The 16788-nt window shown below is 38.6% G+C and overlaps 1 non-coding gene across 2 annotated transcripts in view; it reads left to right on the forward strand.

The window, feature by feature from the left end:
• LOC106177207 (innexin unc-9) overlaps positions 1–16359 on the forward strand; it is an 18160-nt gene extending 1801 nt beyond the window's left edge. Inside the window, exons 1-3 of one of the 2 annotated variants that reach the window (XR_015333057.1) lie at positions 8248–8417; positions 9226–9387; positions 13692–16359. This is a non-coding gene — a transcript (innexin unc-9). Of the gene's footprint in view, positions 1–8247; positions 8418–9225; positions 9388–13691 lie in introns of those variants that run through there. The other variant, XR_015333056.1, reaches the window with a different exon arrangement.
• Positions 16360–16788: the final 429 nt, after the last annotated feature.

A 16788-nucleotide genomic window follows, 5' to 3' on the forward strand; every position in this document is an offset into this window, starting at 1 on the left:
CCCCACGAATATCTATTCAGTGTCTATTAGCAGACTAGGCAGCAAGCTTTGTAGTGGGTTGCCATATTTGAAGCTCTGACTACTTAGCCCCCTATTCTGAATGGGGCCTATGTTATATTTTGAAATAACATGCCCCTATTGCCTCATTCATAAATACTACCATATTTCTGCTGATTAATATTGCCAGTCAATCTTATTGTGTGTAAAACTTAGTCATTTATAAAGATAATTTGTAAAGACAGTAGTTTTATAAGTAAGCGTAAGGAATCTAGGTTTTATTATATCTAAAAAAAAATTTGTAATTTTTCTTTTTTGTAATTGTAGTAGATAAAGTTGTATAATGTACAATATTTAAAATATTGAAATGACATCTTCAAATGATTATGAAATAAGATCACGACATTTCCATCCAGTATTACAATTAATCTATTCATTATCTTAAAATAATATAACTTGATGAATCAAAACCTTCACTTTGACATCTACCCGTGACTTGATTATCTCTCCGATATTTTATCTATAGTGTAGGATCAGATTTGACCATCCTTTTAATTTATCGACTTCAGTCTGTGTTTGACTCTCACCCACAGGCTGTATATCTTATGTCATTTTTTTTACTTCTAGAACTGTTTCATTTGATGCTGCATGCACATTGGTAATAAATTACTGTTTACTTTTCTGTGGTATTTTAGATTATTGACATGATATGTATATACATGTCAGTACGTTGGCCATTTTCCCCCTAATCTCTCTCTAAGACTATCATCATTCGACTTATGATGTACTGTAAGGGAAAAAAGTAAAGTCATGGTACACTGTAGTTGTTATATTTTTGTTTGCTTAACACAATAAGGGTTCATATTTTCTTCTTCTGTTTATGTACCGAAAAATTCATCTCTTTGACACAACTCAAGTATGTGATAAAAGAATGTAAGATTAAGTTTGTTTGTCAGTCTCAAGTCTCTCAAGAGTAAAACATACTGGGTATGCCTATCCCAAATACTTGTCATCCAAAACAGGGTTAGGAATAAAAAGAATCATGCTTGAAACAGACAGTGTGTAATAGTAGACACAATTGTGTTCATTGGCCCTATAATAATACAAATCACAAATGTCACGACTGTTAATGCAATCAGCATACACTCTTACATGCAACCTTAACTTTCTCAGTTAACATTGAAGATTAAGTTTTGATTATGCAGTTAAAATGGCAGAGTCATGATGACTTTTCTTATGGTCAGATTGTTGAAATATCAAAATAAAATTTAAAAAAAGAACACAGGATTTATGAAGTGTGTTGTTCAGGCTTACCCTGCACTTCGATATGGATACGGAAGGCGTGTAAATGCAGAAACGTTCGCTCATGCAGAGGTGTGTGTGTGTGTGTGTGTGTGTGTGTGATCCAGTAACCCCTTTTTCACACGCACATTGTCAGTAGGGTTTATTTCTTGCATTGAACTTGGTCTCAAGTCAATTTATTGCATCACTGTAGTTCTTAAGAAAGTCCATTTATCAGGCTGCACCTGCATAGTGAATGTATGAATAGATGACTGCAGAAATGATAATGGAAAACTGTGTTTGTGTCTGAGAGGGCCTGCACCTACACATTACACTACAAGTAGTGTGTTTGATTTACTTAGATGATAGAGCAAACTGTATTAGCTCTGGCTGCTTCATATTGTAACTCATGCCATAAGAATTTAAAGTAAAAGTCAATGCATTGAAATGGTGAAGAAGCGAAATTAACTCTCTGTATACTGAAAGTTTTTTGGTACTCCAACTACTAGATGACTGATAAGAATACAAAGCAACCGGGCATCAGTTTAATGAAGCAAACTAGACTGACTTTGTATGCACCAGGTTTACAGAAAACACGACCAAACTGAAACCATGATGCTGAAACCCAGACGGGGGAGCTAGAAATACCAGAGTCACATATCATTGGCTTTAATCATGAAAACTATACGTCCCCCAGACAACAAAGACTGGATACCCTTTCACAATTTAACGATTGAAAACCCTCAAGAAGTCCTCACACATTACGGCACACATGATAGGATCGCGTCTTTTTTTTTTCGGCGTCCCTCATTTTCATACAAATTAGTTTTTTCGGTGGGTTTTGTTTGCACAGTGCGTCCCCCTCTCAAGTTATTGAAATGCCGCCCAGGACAGCTCTTCTGCTGCGTTAACCCGGCACAAAGGGACGCGCCCACCGCCAAAATGTGTTTGTCTGGCGTTGAATTGGCTCACTGGGGCGTTGCATGACACATTGCACTGGAGATGTGTTTGTGAACTCTTTGACCATTGTCCAGTTGTTTTCTCACCCCTTGCGTGATGTGATTGGAAAATAACGCACGTAGAGTTTGAACGGGTGAAGAATTGTCAGAAATTGTCAGAAATGGATGGAGGCACTTTTAAATCACTACCCTGTCAAGTTTGGTACTGGTACTGACTGACCCGTTCTGACATGGTTTTCGTTTTTTTTTTTTTCATTCTCTATTTGTTCGTGATGCATATTTATTAATGTGTTTATTGATATTTTCAGAATTGTTTTACCTACTAATCAACCAAGCGATGCGAAAAAATACTGATTGGAAATGGATATGTCGCTGCAAATCTTCGTTTTATAATAATAATAATAATAATAATAATTTATTCGAGCATTAAATGTGGCAGTTACATTTTTTAGCCCTCTAAACTACAAATATATAAATAAATAAATAGTTATACATCACTATGGATTACTACTAATACTAATACAGTGTTTAAGATTATTAATTACAGTGTATACGTTGTTTAAAATACTTATTACAATTGTAAATAGTTCAATACACTGAGGGAACACACATTTTCTTTGATAGGCTTATAGCTATATGTATCTAATGTGCCATACTTATGGTTCATATAATATATAGCAGGATGAGGCTACTTCAGTGTGGCAGATGCTCATTTCTTTTGGAAATTGCCGTCTGAATGTATTTACCAACAGCGTACAATTATTTCTCATTTTCTGGGCTTAGTATGATTTTAACCTTCTCGTCACTGCTTGCTAGGTGATGCATGTCACATTTAGGGAATTGTTTTAACATGCCCTCCCTCTCTTTTACATGGTGTCTACATTCTAGTAGGAAGTGCACTTCGTCCTCGATTGCAGGACAGTGGGGACAGAATCGTTCCTCGCGTGGTGTTTTAGGTCTGGTGTAGCGTCCTCTTTCCATTTCCAGAATATGATCACTGACTCTAATTTTAGCCACTTCCCTTTTTAATGACTGAGGGGCATTAGTTAGCAGGTACTTTTCAATTTTGTAGGACTTTTTTATCAGACTATAAGTTTTTAACTTGGTGCTTTGAGGATCAGTTAACTCTTCCCAGAACATTTTTTCAATTTTAGCATTGATTTTTTCCTCAATATTGCAATGTGTTTGGATTTGCTGAACCCCTGGGACATTTTCACTGTGAAGATTCCAAGTTGTTAACATAGTATTAATCGCTCCTGGCCAATCTTTTTCCCCTATTGTACACACTTACAGGAATATACAGAGATGTTCCATAAGCCAAACAACGCCCCCCCCCCTTTTTTTTTTTAGAGCACTTGACATAAAATGACATAATATTCATCCAGACTTCTAAGAATGGATCTACAGTTGTTTTACTTTTGGTGTCTAAATTGTTTGAAGAAAGTTCATGGGAGTTTCTCCGTCATATTTCTCAACTTGAGGTCCGAGTTCAGTCGCAAGAATTAGAAACTCCCTTTCAGCATCACCTCAAAGACGGCGAGAAACGGAACCCTGCCACGCCAGGGCGCACCAAAATACACTTCAAATTAACAAAAACAAAAGCCGCTTAAAATCTTGTTAACCCAAGTATGCAGAACAACTGTTTTCCTTTTAAATTGGAAGAAAAACTTTTTTGACACTGCACTTAAAATTGATTGCAGAGAGTCACGAATACCGCATGATACTGCCGTAGGAAAGGAGGCGTTTTAACGTCTCGGTGTATAATCTGCCTCTTCCCCCCCAGCTGTGTCACCATGGGTTTCTTGATGCTTGTCTTTAAGTTACATAATTAAAGTGTTATTAGTATGAACGCACTGTCCTTATGTTTCACGATGTGTTTACCTCCTGCTCCAATCTCAGCTGTCACCTACAGTACTGTAGAAGTCTTCCTATATAATTAGAAATCACCCGTCCAAACAATTAGTCTGTGAAATGATGAGGAAGATTATCGGCTTGGGGAATTTTGAACCCTGCGTTTACTTTTTTCGCTTAGGGGGATATGTTTTTAACAGATTGTGACGAACTTTAAACACGGGAGTTTATTTTTTGCCTCCGTTATTTCATCTGTGCCTTTCTCTTTATTGCATTTTTTTTTTCAAATTGCAAAATTCCCATGTCTGGTGCTATAGATCAGATAGCAAATGTTTATTATTATGGGGGAATTAAACCGCTCCATTTCTGATGTAACCAGGTTTTTTTCTTTTGCTTGTCTGCAGATTTCGTTTGACAATTGCCATTTCACGTATCATTCACGCTTTATTTCGGTGAAGTGGTAATGTGTACATGTAACCTGTTTTTTTTTTTTTTTTAATTTGCATTTTTATTTATTTATGACCATAATTTAGAATTTTCCATTAAATTGTCTTTTATGTCGACAAACAAATTAAAAAATAGACATAAGAAGAGTAGTGGAGGGAGGTCTGAAAGAATTTGAACGAAATCCACATAGTGCAACGTAGATGACGATACAGATTGGTATTTTTGGAGACACCCGGTTTTTAAATGACATAATCGGGCTTGATACATGTACGTGTGGATATGCACATAGTAATTTCTTGCACGTGTTAGTAGCTGTGCAGTAAAATAAGAGGCTGTTTGAAGGAAAAAGAACGAGATATTTGCTATTTAAATTATAGATGAATATTTCAAAGGTTCAAATGAAAAAAGTATTGAGTAATCAGGCGTTATAAATGCAGGTACATTCTGGCATATGAGGGACATACAAATGGTACCTTTAGTTTTAGGATCGTCTAGCATTGACAAAATTTATTTAAACTTTGAAGGTTTGCAACGTCAGAGGAATAAAGGTTTTTGAAAAACGGACAGTTCTTTACTCCACGTAAGGAGTCATTTTTTTTAAATTTGCTTTGGACAGTAAAAAGGGATCCAATGTTATTCAGAGATCGTGCCATGGGACAACCCTCTACCACACAGCCTTCGAGTTGTTGTAGCAGTTACAATATCTGCAGAAGTCCCTTTATTCATATCAGTAAACAGCTAACAGGCCTCTGATGGAGAATACCGTTTAACAGTTCTTCCAGAGAGCTCCACATTTACATTATAGCGTTATAGTTTGAGGCTTGTATAACCTCATCATTTCGGGGTACATTATTTTGAATGCTCTCTTCCCACCTGTTAAATGTAATATCAATAGCATTAAAAAATAAGCAGCACCCTCTTGTCATTGGTACATGTCACCCCTTTTTCCTGCAATTGTCGGCTACTTGGAAACATGGAATATGAATATTTGGAACTAATAAGGTGTATAAGTATTACCAGAATGCCTTTCAAAAAGAATCGATCCTTAAGTTTGCGGATGCTTGCACGAATAATAATATCCGCATTGTTGTGGCATAATGTTACGCGGATTTTAAGGACAAGGGAAATGACTAGCGGATGATAACGTTACGTTTTATAATGCGTATCCTGTGTAGAAACTGATCATCACTTTAAAATCGAGGACATTCAAGAACTTTTTTGTCACATCTTTCACATCCTGTACTTAATTGTCTCAACAAATATCCATTATATACAAGTTAACTGCTTTGTGATAAAGTAGATTTTATTACTTAACACTTATTACGCAAATTCGATAAAGGTCTCTCTGGTTCAAAACTGGGACGCAGCAAACGTTTCCATCTTTCAAGAAGCTACTTGGCGTGCCCCAGTAGCTTAGATCTCAGAGCAGTGAAAAGAAAAAGGCCTCTCCCGTCCTCTTGAAACTTAAAGTTTGGGAGACAGGAGGGGTAAGCTAATAGACCGCTTATCCTCTGGGAGAGGTAGCCCATGGCCTTTGGTCTAGCACCCAAGAAAAAACCCATTATAAACTGTGGCTGCGTATCGGGCTGGTGAAATTCACCGAATTTCCTGATACTGGAGGTAGGGTATTCAATGAAAATATAATTAAATAACGGCAAATGTCAGCTGGTAAACGCAGTTAATTGTATTAAATGTCAGTCCGCCAGTGGTTTTGGCAATAACGCCAAGGCGCAATAGATTTTTCTGACAAAAGAGCAAAGGAACCTGTCAAATACCTAAAACCCCCATCGCTGTGTGTTATACCTTTCTCAAAGCATATCACTTGGGTGGGGTTGGGGGGGGGGGGATATAGCAAGACGTAAGAGGGACTCTTTTAGTTAGTTGCTGATTAACATGTTAAAATACATGTCTAACGGAGGGAAAAATGGGTCGTCTGTTGAATCATTGAAGTAGGTGGGGAAAGTGTCCCGATCACATCGAAAACTCGAAGCGTTGATAAATTTTCCATCAGTTTCTTTTCAACAGGCTTGACGAAATTGGATTTCTAGGGACCAGCAGCAAATGAGACCTTCCCAGCGGGAGGTGCCCTGTACATACGTGTTGAAAACTTAGTGTTAATACATCTACCACTTATTTTTTATTTCTTTCTATTTTCTCTTTCTCTTTCCTTTTTAAAATTCTTTTCCATGAGGGCAAAAATAGAATTTTTGGAAACCGGTAGGTGAGAAAAGAATGGTGACATCATATTTGTTTGCAAGATCACATGTATTTAATCAAGCATATCACTTGGGTGGGATTCCGGAGGGGGATTATAACAAGACGTAAAAGGGACTAAATTGCTGATAAACGGGTTAAAATGCGCATGAGTAACGTAGGGAAAAATGGCCGTCTGTGTCACGTAATCGTTGAAATAGATGGAAAAGCTTCCTGTTCACATTTATCGAAAACTCGAAGCGTTGATAACTTTTCCACGAGTTTTTTTTCTTTTTTCAACAGGCTTGACGAAATTTAATTTTTTAGGGACCAGCAGCAAATGAGGCCTTACCAGCGGGAAGTCTCCTGTACGTACGTGGTGAAAACTTCGTGTTAATGACTCTACCACTTTTTCCTTTTTTTTTTGTTCTTTCTTTCTTATTTCTCTTTCTCTTTCTTTGTATCCCTTTTTTATATAAAAAAGTGACAGATTTCTTGGAAACCGGTAGCTGAGATTATAAAGGTGGGTTGACACCGTGTCTGTTTACAAGATCACTTGTGTATAAATGACTGGTGATCGTACGCGACCGGTTTGCGAACATGAAACCAAATAATTGGTTCAATTTTGGCAGGGTAGTCCTATGTTTACTGAGAAAACAGTTTAGTCCGCCAGGGTGTTCCCCTTCACGTCCTCCGGCAGCCTGGTAAATGTTGATCGGGATCGTTTGATTGACCCGTCATTGTAGTTTCATCAGCTTTTTTGAAAGTTAATTAACTGTCGTGCCCTGTACCTATGACTTTATTAACCGGCAGGTCGCTCCCCCCCCCCCCCCCAACTCCTGTCTGTCAAAATTGAACGAGAAAGAAATAATTAGAAAAACGCTATAAGAATTGAAAAACATGTATCTTTAAAAATAACATTTGACGGTCGTAGTCCGATAAGTAGGCGGTTAAAAAAACTAATGGGATTATTCATTCCATATTCAAATAATGCCGCTATTTGGATGATGCAAGTAGTGATTTATCCGAAATGGGACGTCCTATTACCATATTTGGCCGTAATATACCTGTCGGTTCCGAGGGCGTGGCCTAAAAATGACGTCGTATCCAGCTATTTATTAAAAAACTACTTGGGAAGCATTGTGAAATTTTACTCCCCTGTGTGTCAACAGTGACTAATATCTAAGAAGGATATAGAAAAGTTGTAACCACTAAAAGCGTATTTGTGTGTGTAAGATTACCTGTATAAACAAACTTAACCTCTCAAAGGCAGTGTCCCGTGCGCAAGTATTATAGCCTTTTGTCACTTTGAATAATATTTTTCCTGTCCGTATAACATTGTTAAATACTAATATACCCCTCCATTATTACAGCCGATAAAATGTTTTGAAACAAAATTGAGAATTGAAAGTGGATGAATTACAGTAATGATGGCCCAAGCTAATAATCTCCGCGTTGATCGGGTCACCCAAACAGTACTGTGAGAACTTAATCACTTATGGGATAAATTACGGGGACCTTTTTATTGTGGCAAAGACTTCACCTGTATTCAGTTAAATCGTTTCGATTTTGTGTTGCTTGGACATAGAGATAGGGAGTAAAAGATGCCAGTTGTGTTTTTGAGCTGAAGCTGGTTACCAGAGTAAAGTGAAACGCTATGGGGACGCTGTGGAAGTCGCGATTCTTGCGGTAAGGACGATGTGTTTTTCGTTGAGTGTCTGTTTTTTTGGCCCCAACAGTAAACCGCATTCTGTATCGGCGCGTTGTGAAAACAGTCTAGTCGCTATAAACTTGACCTCGGTAACACTGCTGTTAGGTATGGCGGGTGATAGAAACCTAAATTTAAACTACATTAAACGACCACTCCTGGGTCGCATTCGTGGACGCGAAATAAATGAAATTAACGTGCGGTGGACTCTGAACTGGGGTTTTAAAAAAACAAGTGAACTAACTATATGCGTGCCGCTCAAACTTAATCCTGTTTCGCGGTAAAGTGAGAGAAAAGGATTTTAACAAATTCACTGGAAATTGTTACCACATGCAATGAGAATGGGGAGTGACCTGCCGGCGCAGGTTGGCAGCATACGCGACATTTGTAATGCATACTGAGCGTGAGCACTGGAGAAGTAATTTATGGCAGGACTGGCGGATTTCCAAAGTCACCGTACATGGGGGTTCTCCTCACACGCTACAAATGCACACGAAAACGTGATACGCTTCGTAGGCCATGATGTTTCATTCATAGAGAATTTCGTAACGTCCCGCACATATGTTTAAGCAACTCAGTCTTGTAGTCAATCGGGAAGATAATTTGTAACAGCTGGGTGAGCCACTCAATCACTCCATCCTGGCGCCCCCTTTATGCTGGAATAAGCTGGTCCGTTTAGTGACAAAGCAACGTCGTCCTCTCTGCTATTTCCATATTTCGTCAGCCGCGATCTTCCCTCTAGTGTCCTATGCGTAGTGAACTTCCGGTAAAGTCTTATCATTCTTTCAGATGACAAGCCTTAGCTCCTCCCTCCAAAAAGCTGCGTAATCTGGAGACAGTGACTGAAGGAGAGAGAGTGGATGGGACACGGAACCAAACGTAAAGAAGTAACTAGGAACATTCCATATCAACACCGAAGAGAGATACAAGATACAGAATAGGCCATTGAAGGTAAGAAAATTTCACGTAAAATCTTAGTATTAGACTAGTGAAGTTTCGTCACATTTAAAGTTTGTCGTAATAGGTCGTATATTTCGCTATCCCGCTTTCCCACGATCCGACGCATTATCAGTCCCATTGTTTATTCAAGCCAATACATAATCAATCGAAGTTTCGTGGAGGTATATTTGAAATATCACAGATGATTACAACTACAGAACTTGATTCAAACGGCCTAGTTCAGCGAGTCTGAGGGATTAATATCGTTTTGGGGTAAAACTTTTTTCCAGCAGAGAGATGACCTAAATATTATAGTGTAGTGGGCTGCATGCTGTATCATGGTACGTGTATCATCTTAGATTTCTGGCATCTGTTGAAAGGCCTAAACACAGCGAATTTGTTGATAACTCAGTAGGAAGTTTCCTCTCTGCCTCGAGTTCCCTGAGTAATGTTTTTATTTCGATCAAATCAAACGATGACCCTACCGCACCATTACTTCTAATATAGTCTCGTGATGAGACACTTTATTAAAGATAACTTCAATATGGCGCAGTTGGGTCATCAAAGTGTCACCTCGCCATATGCGGGACGCTTTAGGCTGGCTTAGCGTTAGTTATCCATATGAGAGAAATAGTGCCAGAATTAACTGAGTCAACACTGGAAGAGAGTACATATAATATTACATAACCAAAGTTAATAAGCTAAGCAATTAACACCTGGAATGAGAACAAAGAAACTCTGTGCGTTGATATAACCCCGTGTGAAGGAGATAAACTTAGCCGTGAGTCTTGGTGCGGTGACTAGCTCAACAGACTGATGGTAGAATTTCTGACTTTATGAAGTCCTGTTTATTAATATACTGGCTGTGTGTAGCTGTATAGTCTCCAGTGCAGACTACATAAGTGATATTTCCCTTCCGCACACTGCTGGCCAAAAATTGACATTTCTTTCGTACTATTAATAGAAAGACCAAAGGAAAACTTCAAAGGCCCCTGGTTTAGGGTAGTTCATAAGATTGAATGTACTTGTTTTTACCAAACACGCACACATACACAGAAAAGGCCCATAACAAGGCTTGCGCTGTCACCCACAGCTATGATTTAAATAGCAAATTTTCACAAGGAAATGAATCTGAAATAACAAAAGAGAATGTTTATGATAGTAATATTTGGAAATATATGGTACCCTCAGTGGTTACATGAACTTATTTATTGGAACTCGTTATAATGCCCAACTAATATAGAGGAAATTGCATGTTTATTCTGCTGTAGTTGAAAAGTACAGTTAATTGTTTCGTTTTTCATTTTTGATGAATGTTGAGTTTTAAGAGGAACTCGTCCTTCTGCCGCGAAGTAATTCCCCCTCCAGAATAAATGTTGCAGTAAATTATTGCCTAGTGTTAGTGGGGTGTATTTTACACCAGTCTGTCACACGACTTGAAAAAATTTCTAGTTTTGTATTACATCACATGATCACCAGGGAAAGAAAACAGATTTGAAGTGCGTATAAACTAAACATGACCTAGCTCACAAGTTTACTCAAAGTGGTAGCCTTTTCTGTAAATGTTTTTAATTTTTGAAAAAAAAAGATGCATTTTAAAATCTTCCTGTTTTTTTTTTTTTCTTATTTCGTCATGGTTTTTTTACTCATTCAAGTCATAGCTGTTGTAAATAGCTTCGAGACGTCATAATCACGAATACGCCCATGTTTATTCGGTTTCACTTTACTTTCCTAGTCAATCTTTTCGTGTGAACTGAGACGGTAAGATGGGACAAGGGTCGTGCGCTCCATTGTATTCTGCTCTTGAAGCCACCTGCACAGATTTGTTTAAAACTTTTACTGTACTTCATTCCTCGCAACATAGCCTTGTCTCCATTTCCCGCACATAGCAATATTTTATGACAAATGAAATTAGCAGGAGGTAGAAACAAGGTCTGTTGCACTCTTGAGTCCAAACAGGAGTGATTAGTTACTTTTATTAAAAGAAACCAATTAAGTATTGGCAGGTAATGAAAGGGGGGTGTTGATACACAAGTGCCCGCCGCGTTCAGCATGGTTGGAGATAGCGTCGCTTGATGTTTAATTTCAGCACAGTCAGTAGCGTAACTACGTAAAGTTGAAATATTAGCTCGCCATTCTGACACTATTTGTGCGCCTGGATTAAAGTTCGATTCTTAAAAAAGGGCCTAGCGTTTGTTCACTGGCAAAAGGGCAATTTTCGTTTTAAGAATAGCTCTTAAGAGGTTTGAATGACTTCATGATAGGTGATATACAGGAGAGTTAGCATCCACTGAAATCTATTATATCCCACCTGGAGGTATAATTTCGGAAGAAGTAAGGCAAAGCCCACATGGTCAGATCGCGTGGAGCTGTTTTCTCAAGTTTCAACCACTTGTTGTGTAGCGTGTCTTGCCACCTTACACAAACATCACTGTCGTAAAAGCCTGGTTGCTCCAATCTCAGAAATTTTGGATATGTTTAAAATTACACGTGCGTTACATACACTGTTTACTCGTCCTGCATCAAACTAGCGTCTGTGCGAAAATACCCCAAACATTTTTTTCAGTGCATGGCATTGTTCCCAAAAGTATAAGCCATATGTCTCGGTTTTGTTGTATACTTAGCAAATAGAAGCACCTCGTTGCGATGGCAACGGTGCTTACTTTGGACCACAGTTTTGGAAGCTCGAAAACTCGTCTGATTTTACCCTGGTGATCACTAGTGGTCAGGTTTTCTTCTTTACTTCTCTCTCAAATAAACGACCAACTAAGCATAGTTAATATAAAACACAGGGTGAAACGGTGTCTTGCCAAAATGTTCTTGATAGCACTAATAAGAAAGGCAATCCGAGTTATAAAAACAATGACAAAATTCCGATTATTCCGGGTAAATTTTCCAACAAAAAAAGTTATCCTAAGAGACATAATATTACGTATAATTGGGCAAAATTCACGAGTTTGATGCATCAACACACGATAGCTGGTGTTCCGCGGGCTTTACAGCCAGCGAATATGTTAAGGTAAGAAGAAAAGAGGGGATAAGGTAGCGTTGTATTGAAATTGTGCTAAAAAACAATTAACTTGACATTTGTTGATAATGACCCTTTCTCACTTGCTGAATTGTCTCGAAATGTCCATTAGAATCGCTTTGTTTCGTGGGCTACCATGGTAACTCATTGTTTCGTAATGTCGACGGACTGTGTGTTGTAGCGGCTACTGGTACCAGTGTAAAACGATCGGGTATTGTTTAAGAGGGAGCATAATGGACCGAAGCACGGAAAGTCTGGACTTTCCGGTTCAGAAATCAAGAGACGCATGATTTGCATACTGCCGCGTCGTCACGAGAGAATATCATTGAGTGTAACACGCATAATAAAATGGTCTTGTTTTCAAATAAAATGTCTGCATGAATATTTATGTCAGAGTGATATAGCGTCCCTTATAAATCAGAATGGTGCAACAGGTGCTTGGGTCCACTCTTTGAAAAACGGTGGATGGTTTTTTGTCTGTCTTTGTTTTTGAGTGTGTGTATAAGGATATCGATTTGGATTCTCATAACATTTCATTTTAAATGCCCAAGTTGAAGTAATTAACTTGAAATGTGTCACAGTGTGATGTAACATCCAACTCCAAAGGCCGTACAGATACATCTCGTTATTCAAACCACGTCCTATACGGCTTATTATTCAACCCTAATAATGCGTACAGGCATGCGGAACGTGCGTCCCTAGTCTCAATTACTTTGCCAGCAAGCCTTTTCTGTTTGTCATCTTCTCAGTCAAGGCAGGCACTCACACGACAAATCTCTATTGTCGTCTGAGAATATGTGGACCCTTAGGCTTGGCGTTACTGTCTCGGTTTGCCCTTTAGTTGACGCAAGAAAAGTCACAGGTTGCTATAAAAGTTTATGAAATCAATTTAAGACAGAATAGAGTTAGCATTTTTTGTACATAAACTTGACAGCCGGAACGGAACTGTTTGCCCACATTTAATCGGAAATAGATTTGTGAAGTTTGGAGTGTTGGCATATTGAAGAGTCGGGTTTGAAGTGGGATTAATTATTTTTGTCGTGTCACCGTGATACGTAAAATTTAAATTGGTTTATCATGCATTTCCCAACACAGGATACTCACTACCTTTTCACAACATTATTTCAAATGCTTTAAATGCTTTAAACATTTGAACCAGAAAAAATAAACATTACACTGTAATCATTCTCCAAGTCCTTTAAATAAAAAAGAAAAAAAAGTATTTTCTAGAAATGTCACATCTGTGAGATGACCATAACTTATGTGACTTTCTATTTTTTCTTTCCAGAATGGCGCCTTTCATTGACATTCTAGGGAGGGCCTGGAAGGGCCTTCGGTGTGATGACGATTTTTATGACAGACTCTCACACAGATACACGTCTATCATTCTGCTGGTTTTCACTGTTCTAGTGAGCACAAAACAATATGTCGGCGACCCAATCGTTTGCTGGGTACCCGCCGTTTTCACGGGCGCACACGAAGACTATGCGAACAATATATGCTGGATTTCCAACACGTATTACATGCCGTTCGAGGAACGGATTCCGGGCGCCGAGCTTCCAAGGGCCCACATCGGCTACTATCAGTGGGTGCCCATAATGTTACTGCTGCAGTCTCTATTGTTTTACATCCCGACCATTGTATGGAGGTTGATGTCCGGTAGCACGGGTATTGATGTCCATATGATTGTCAACGCCCTGGGAGGGGTGGACAACCTGAACCCGGAGAACAGGGAGAAGGTGATCAAATTTTTGGTGCGACACATGGACAGATATTTCGATTCTAATCGCGAGTACGAGAAGGGTTGCTGTACCTCCATCAAACAGATGCTTGCCAAGTACTGCTGCCTCTTTGTCGGCAAACGCTACGGAAACTTCTTGGTGTTTCTGTTTCTGTTCTGCAAGCTGCTGTACATGGCGAACGCCATCGGGCAATTCTTTCTGCTGAACACGTTCTTGGGTACACAGTACCATATCTACGGCTTCGACGTCATCGACGACATGGCCAACAATCGAGACTGGACATCTCACGGCCGCTTCCCGCGAGTCACTCTCTGCGACTTCAAAGTTCGTCAACTCGGCGGCAATATCCATCGACACACTGTACAGTGCACCCTCCCTATCAATTTGTTCAACGAAAAGATTTACATGTTCATCTGGTTCTGGCTTGTCTTGGTTGCAGGCGCCACCGTTTTCGGCTTCTTCACTTGGATGAGTCTGCTCTTCGTCCGCGAGAGAAACCATTTCGTCAGAAAAAATCTGAAACTGATGCAGAAAATCGCCACCAATTCGGAAACCAAGATGACCAAGGCCTTCAACACCAAATATTTGAAACAGGACGGTGTATTTATACTGAAATTGATCGGTCGAAACACCAGCGATGTCGTTGTAGCTGAAGTAGTCGCAGAGCTCTGGGATCATTTCATTAAGAACAAACCCCAGTTCCACCCCAAGGACACCGAAGTTATGCAACCAGCATAAACTTTAGATAAAAGTCAATTTTTTCTTTAAATGATAGTCAATTTATTCCATATACTGGGACCACATTTGACGGTGTTGTTTGCTGCAATGGGGCCAATTGTCTTTTACTTTAAAAAGAAACACAATGCTCAAGAGTACCTTCTCTGAATCATATACATAGTTTTATTTTTCGAATGACAAATGCTGCACATGTCAACACCTAAGCTCGAGCATTGACTTTCGACTGACAAATATTTTGCTAACATATTTTGAAGACACATTCCTATGCAAACAATACGTGTTAAATGACAAAATAATATTCGCACAGATCTTAAACACTCCCATAGTTCTTCAAAATATTTAATGAAGCTTTGAAAACAGACCAGCGAAGATATGTATTTGTGATTGTAATATATTAGAAAAACACCACGAGAGAATGAGAAGGGGTGACTTTTCAGTCAAAGCTATGGCATTTCGAAGTTAAAACATTATTAAAGAACGAAACTAAGTTGTTATTGTATCATCATTCCATTGTCTTGTTATTGTGTTTTGTGATGTACTGAACGAAAGCTGCAGGAAATCTCTGAGCAGGGTATTACATTATTTTGCCACTGAACTCGGCGCTCGTAACTGGGACAACGTTTGTAAATCTCATGTTTTGAATTTTTTACAACAAGCCTAGTCGTAATGTAAGTATAGTTGCTTCTATGCGTATCTGCTAGTCACATGAAAAAGCACGTGGTCTGCTTAATCTTGCCTTCTTGGTATTATGAAGCTTTTTTCTTATGTATTTTACAGTTTTTGTTCTTATATATCCCCCGAATAACTGCGGAGGGTGGTTGTATTAGGCACAGTAGCTTTGTCAAGCAGTATTACGACTATCACAGGGGTTTTAATGTATTCTGCTTTATATTGCTCAGCAACAAGCGCATATGGATAGAGCAATTACTTAGATGCATTAGATAAACACACCATTAAATTCCAGTAGCATGCACTTAGCAATTTATAACAACTATTGTCTTCCAGTGGATAGTCATTTCCACTACCCAACCGGCAGCCTTGGTTAAAGTCGGTTGGTCATTTTCACTGCTATTACTAAAGATGAAGATAAAAAAAGAAAAAAAACATGGCATGTTTATGTTGAAAGTTTAATTTTACATGAAAATTGAGATCGGTAATTGTAGTCTTAGTAATTGTAATTAGGGAGCGAACTTTATGATCTCTTGGTATAGACCATGTACATAGGTGCTGTTGATTTAAAGCTTAAATGAGATGTTGAATTGGTAAGATAGATTAAGATGGGTATCGGTGATGGGATAGTTTAGTTCACTTTTTGGACTCCGGTCCGGTAATGCTATGCAAATTAGAATTAACCACAATTGAAATTATATGCTCAAGTTAATGGCTATCACAAAATGTTTGTATTTTATTAACTTTAAGGTCATCACGTTCGTTGGAAATAAAGCTGATTTTAAATAAAACGATGTTTGATATGAATTCAGAACGCGTTGTGGTTTATATCTGGCTCTTCTTTGAAGTTTACGTGGGGTGCTTCTTTAAAGGTAGTCTCGAGTGTACCAAAACGACACAGCTAGACATGAAGGACTAGTTTTATTGTTTTTACGTCCATGAACACAGGAGGAGATCCAAGGGTGGGCCACGGCTCCCTTTTATGTAGCGTCTTGAAGGTTAAAAACCCTTTGCTTACGTCCAATTTGCTTTGCGTTGCAGTTAAGTTTTTAAAATAACTTCTTGGCGTTTTTTTTTTAAATCCAACATTACCAGAACCCGTTTTTGCATTGAAAGAAAAATAGCATGGTAAGAGTTAAAAAGATTAATATACAGAAACAATAATCTTGGTTACAGCCCCTTAACTTCAACTAGCAGTCTTTCTCCTGAGTCATATGCGTGTCAACTTAAACGTTT

The sequence above is a fragment of the Lingula anatina genome, chromosome 2 (assembly GCF_051362555.1).
Source record: "Lingula anatina isolate TDL-2025a chromosome 2, LinAna3.0, whole genome shotgun sequence".
Taxonomy (NCBI): domain Eukaryota; kingdom Metazoa; phylum Brachiopoda; class Lingulata; order Lingulida; family Lingulidae; genus Lingula; species Lingula anatina.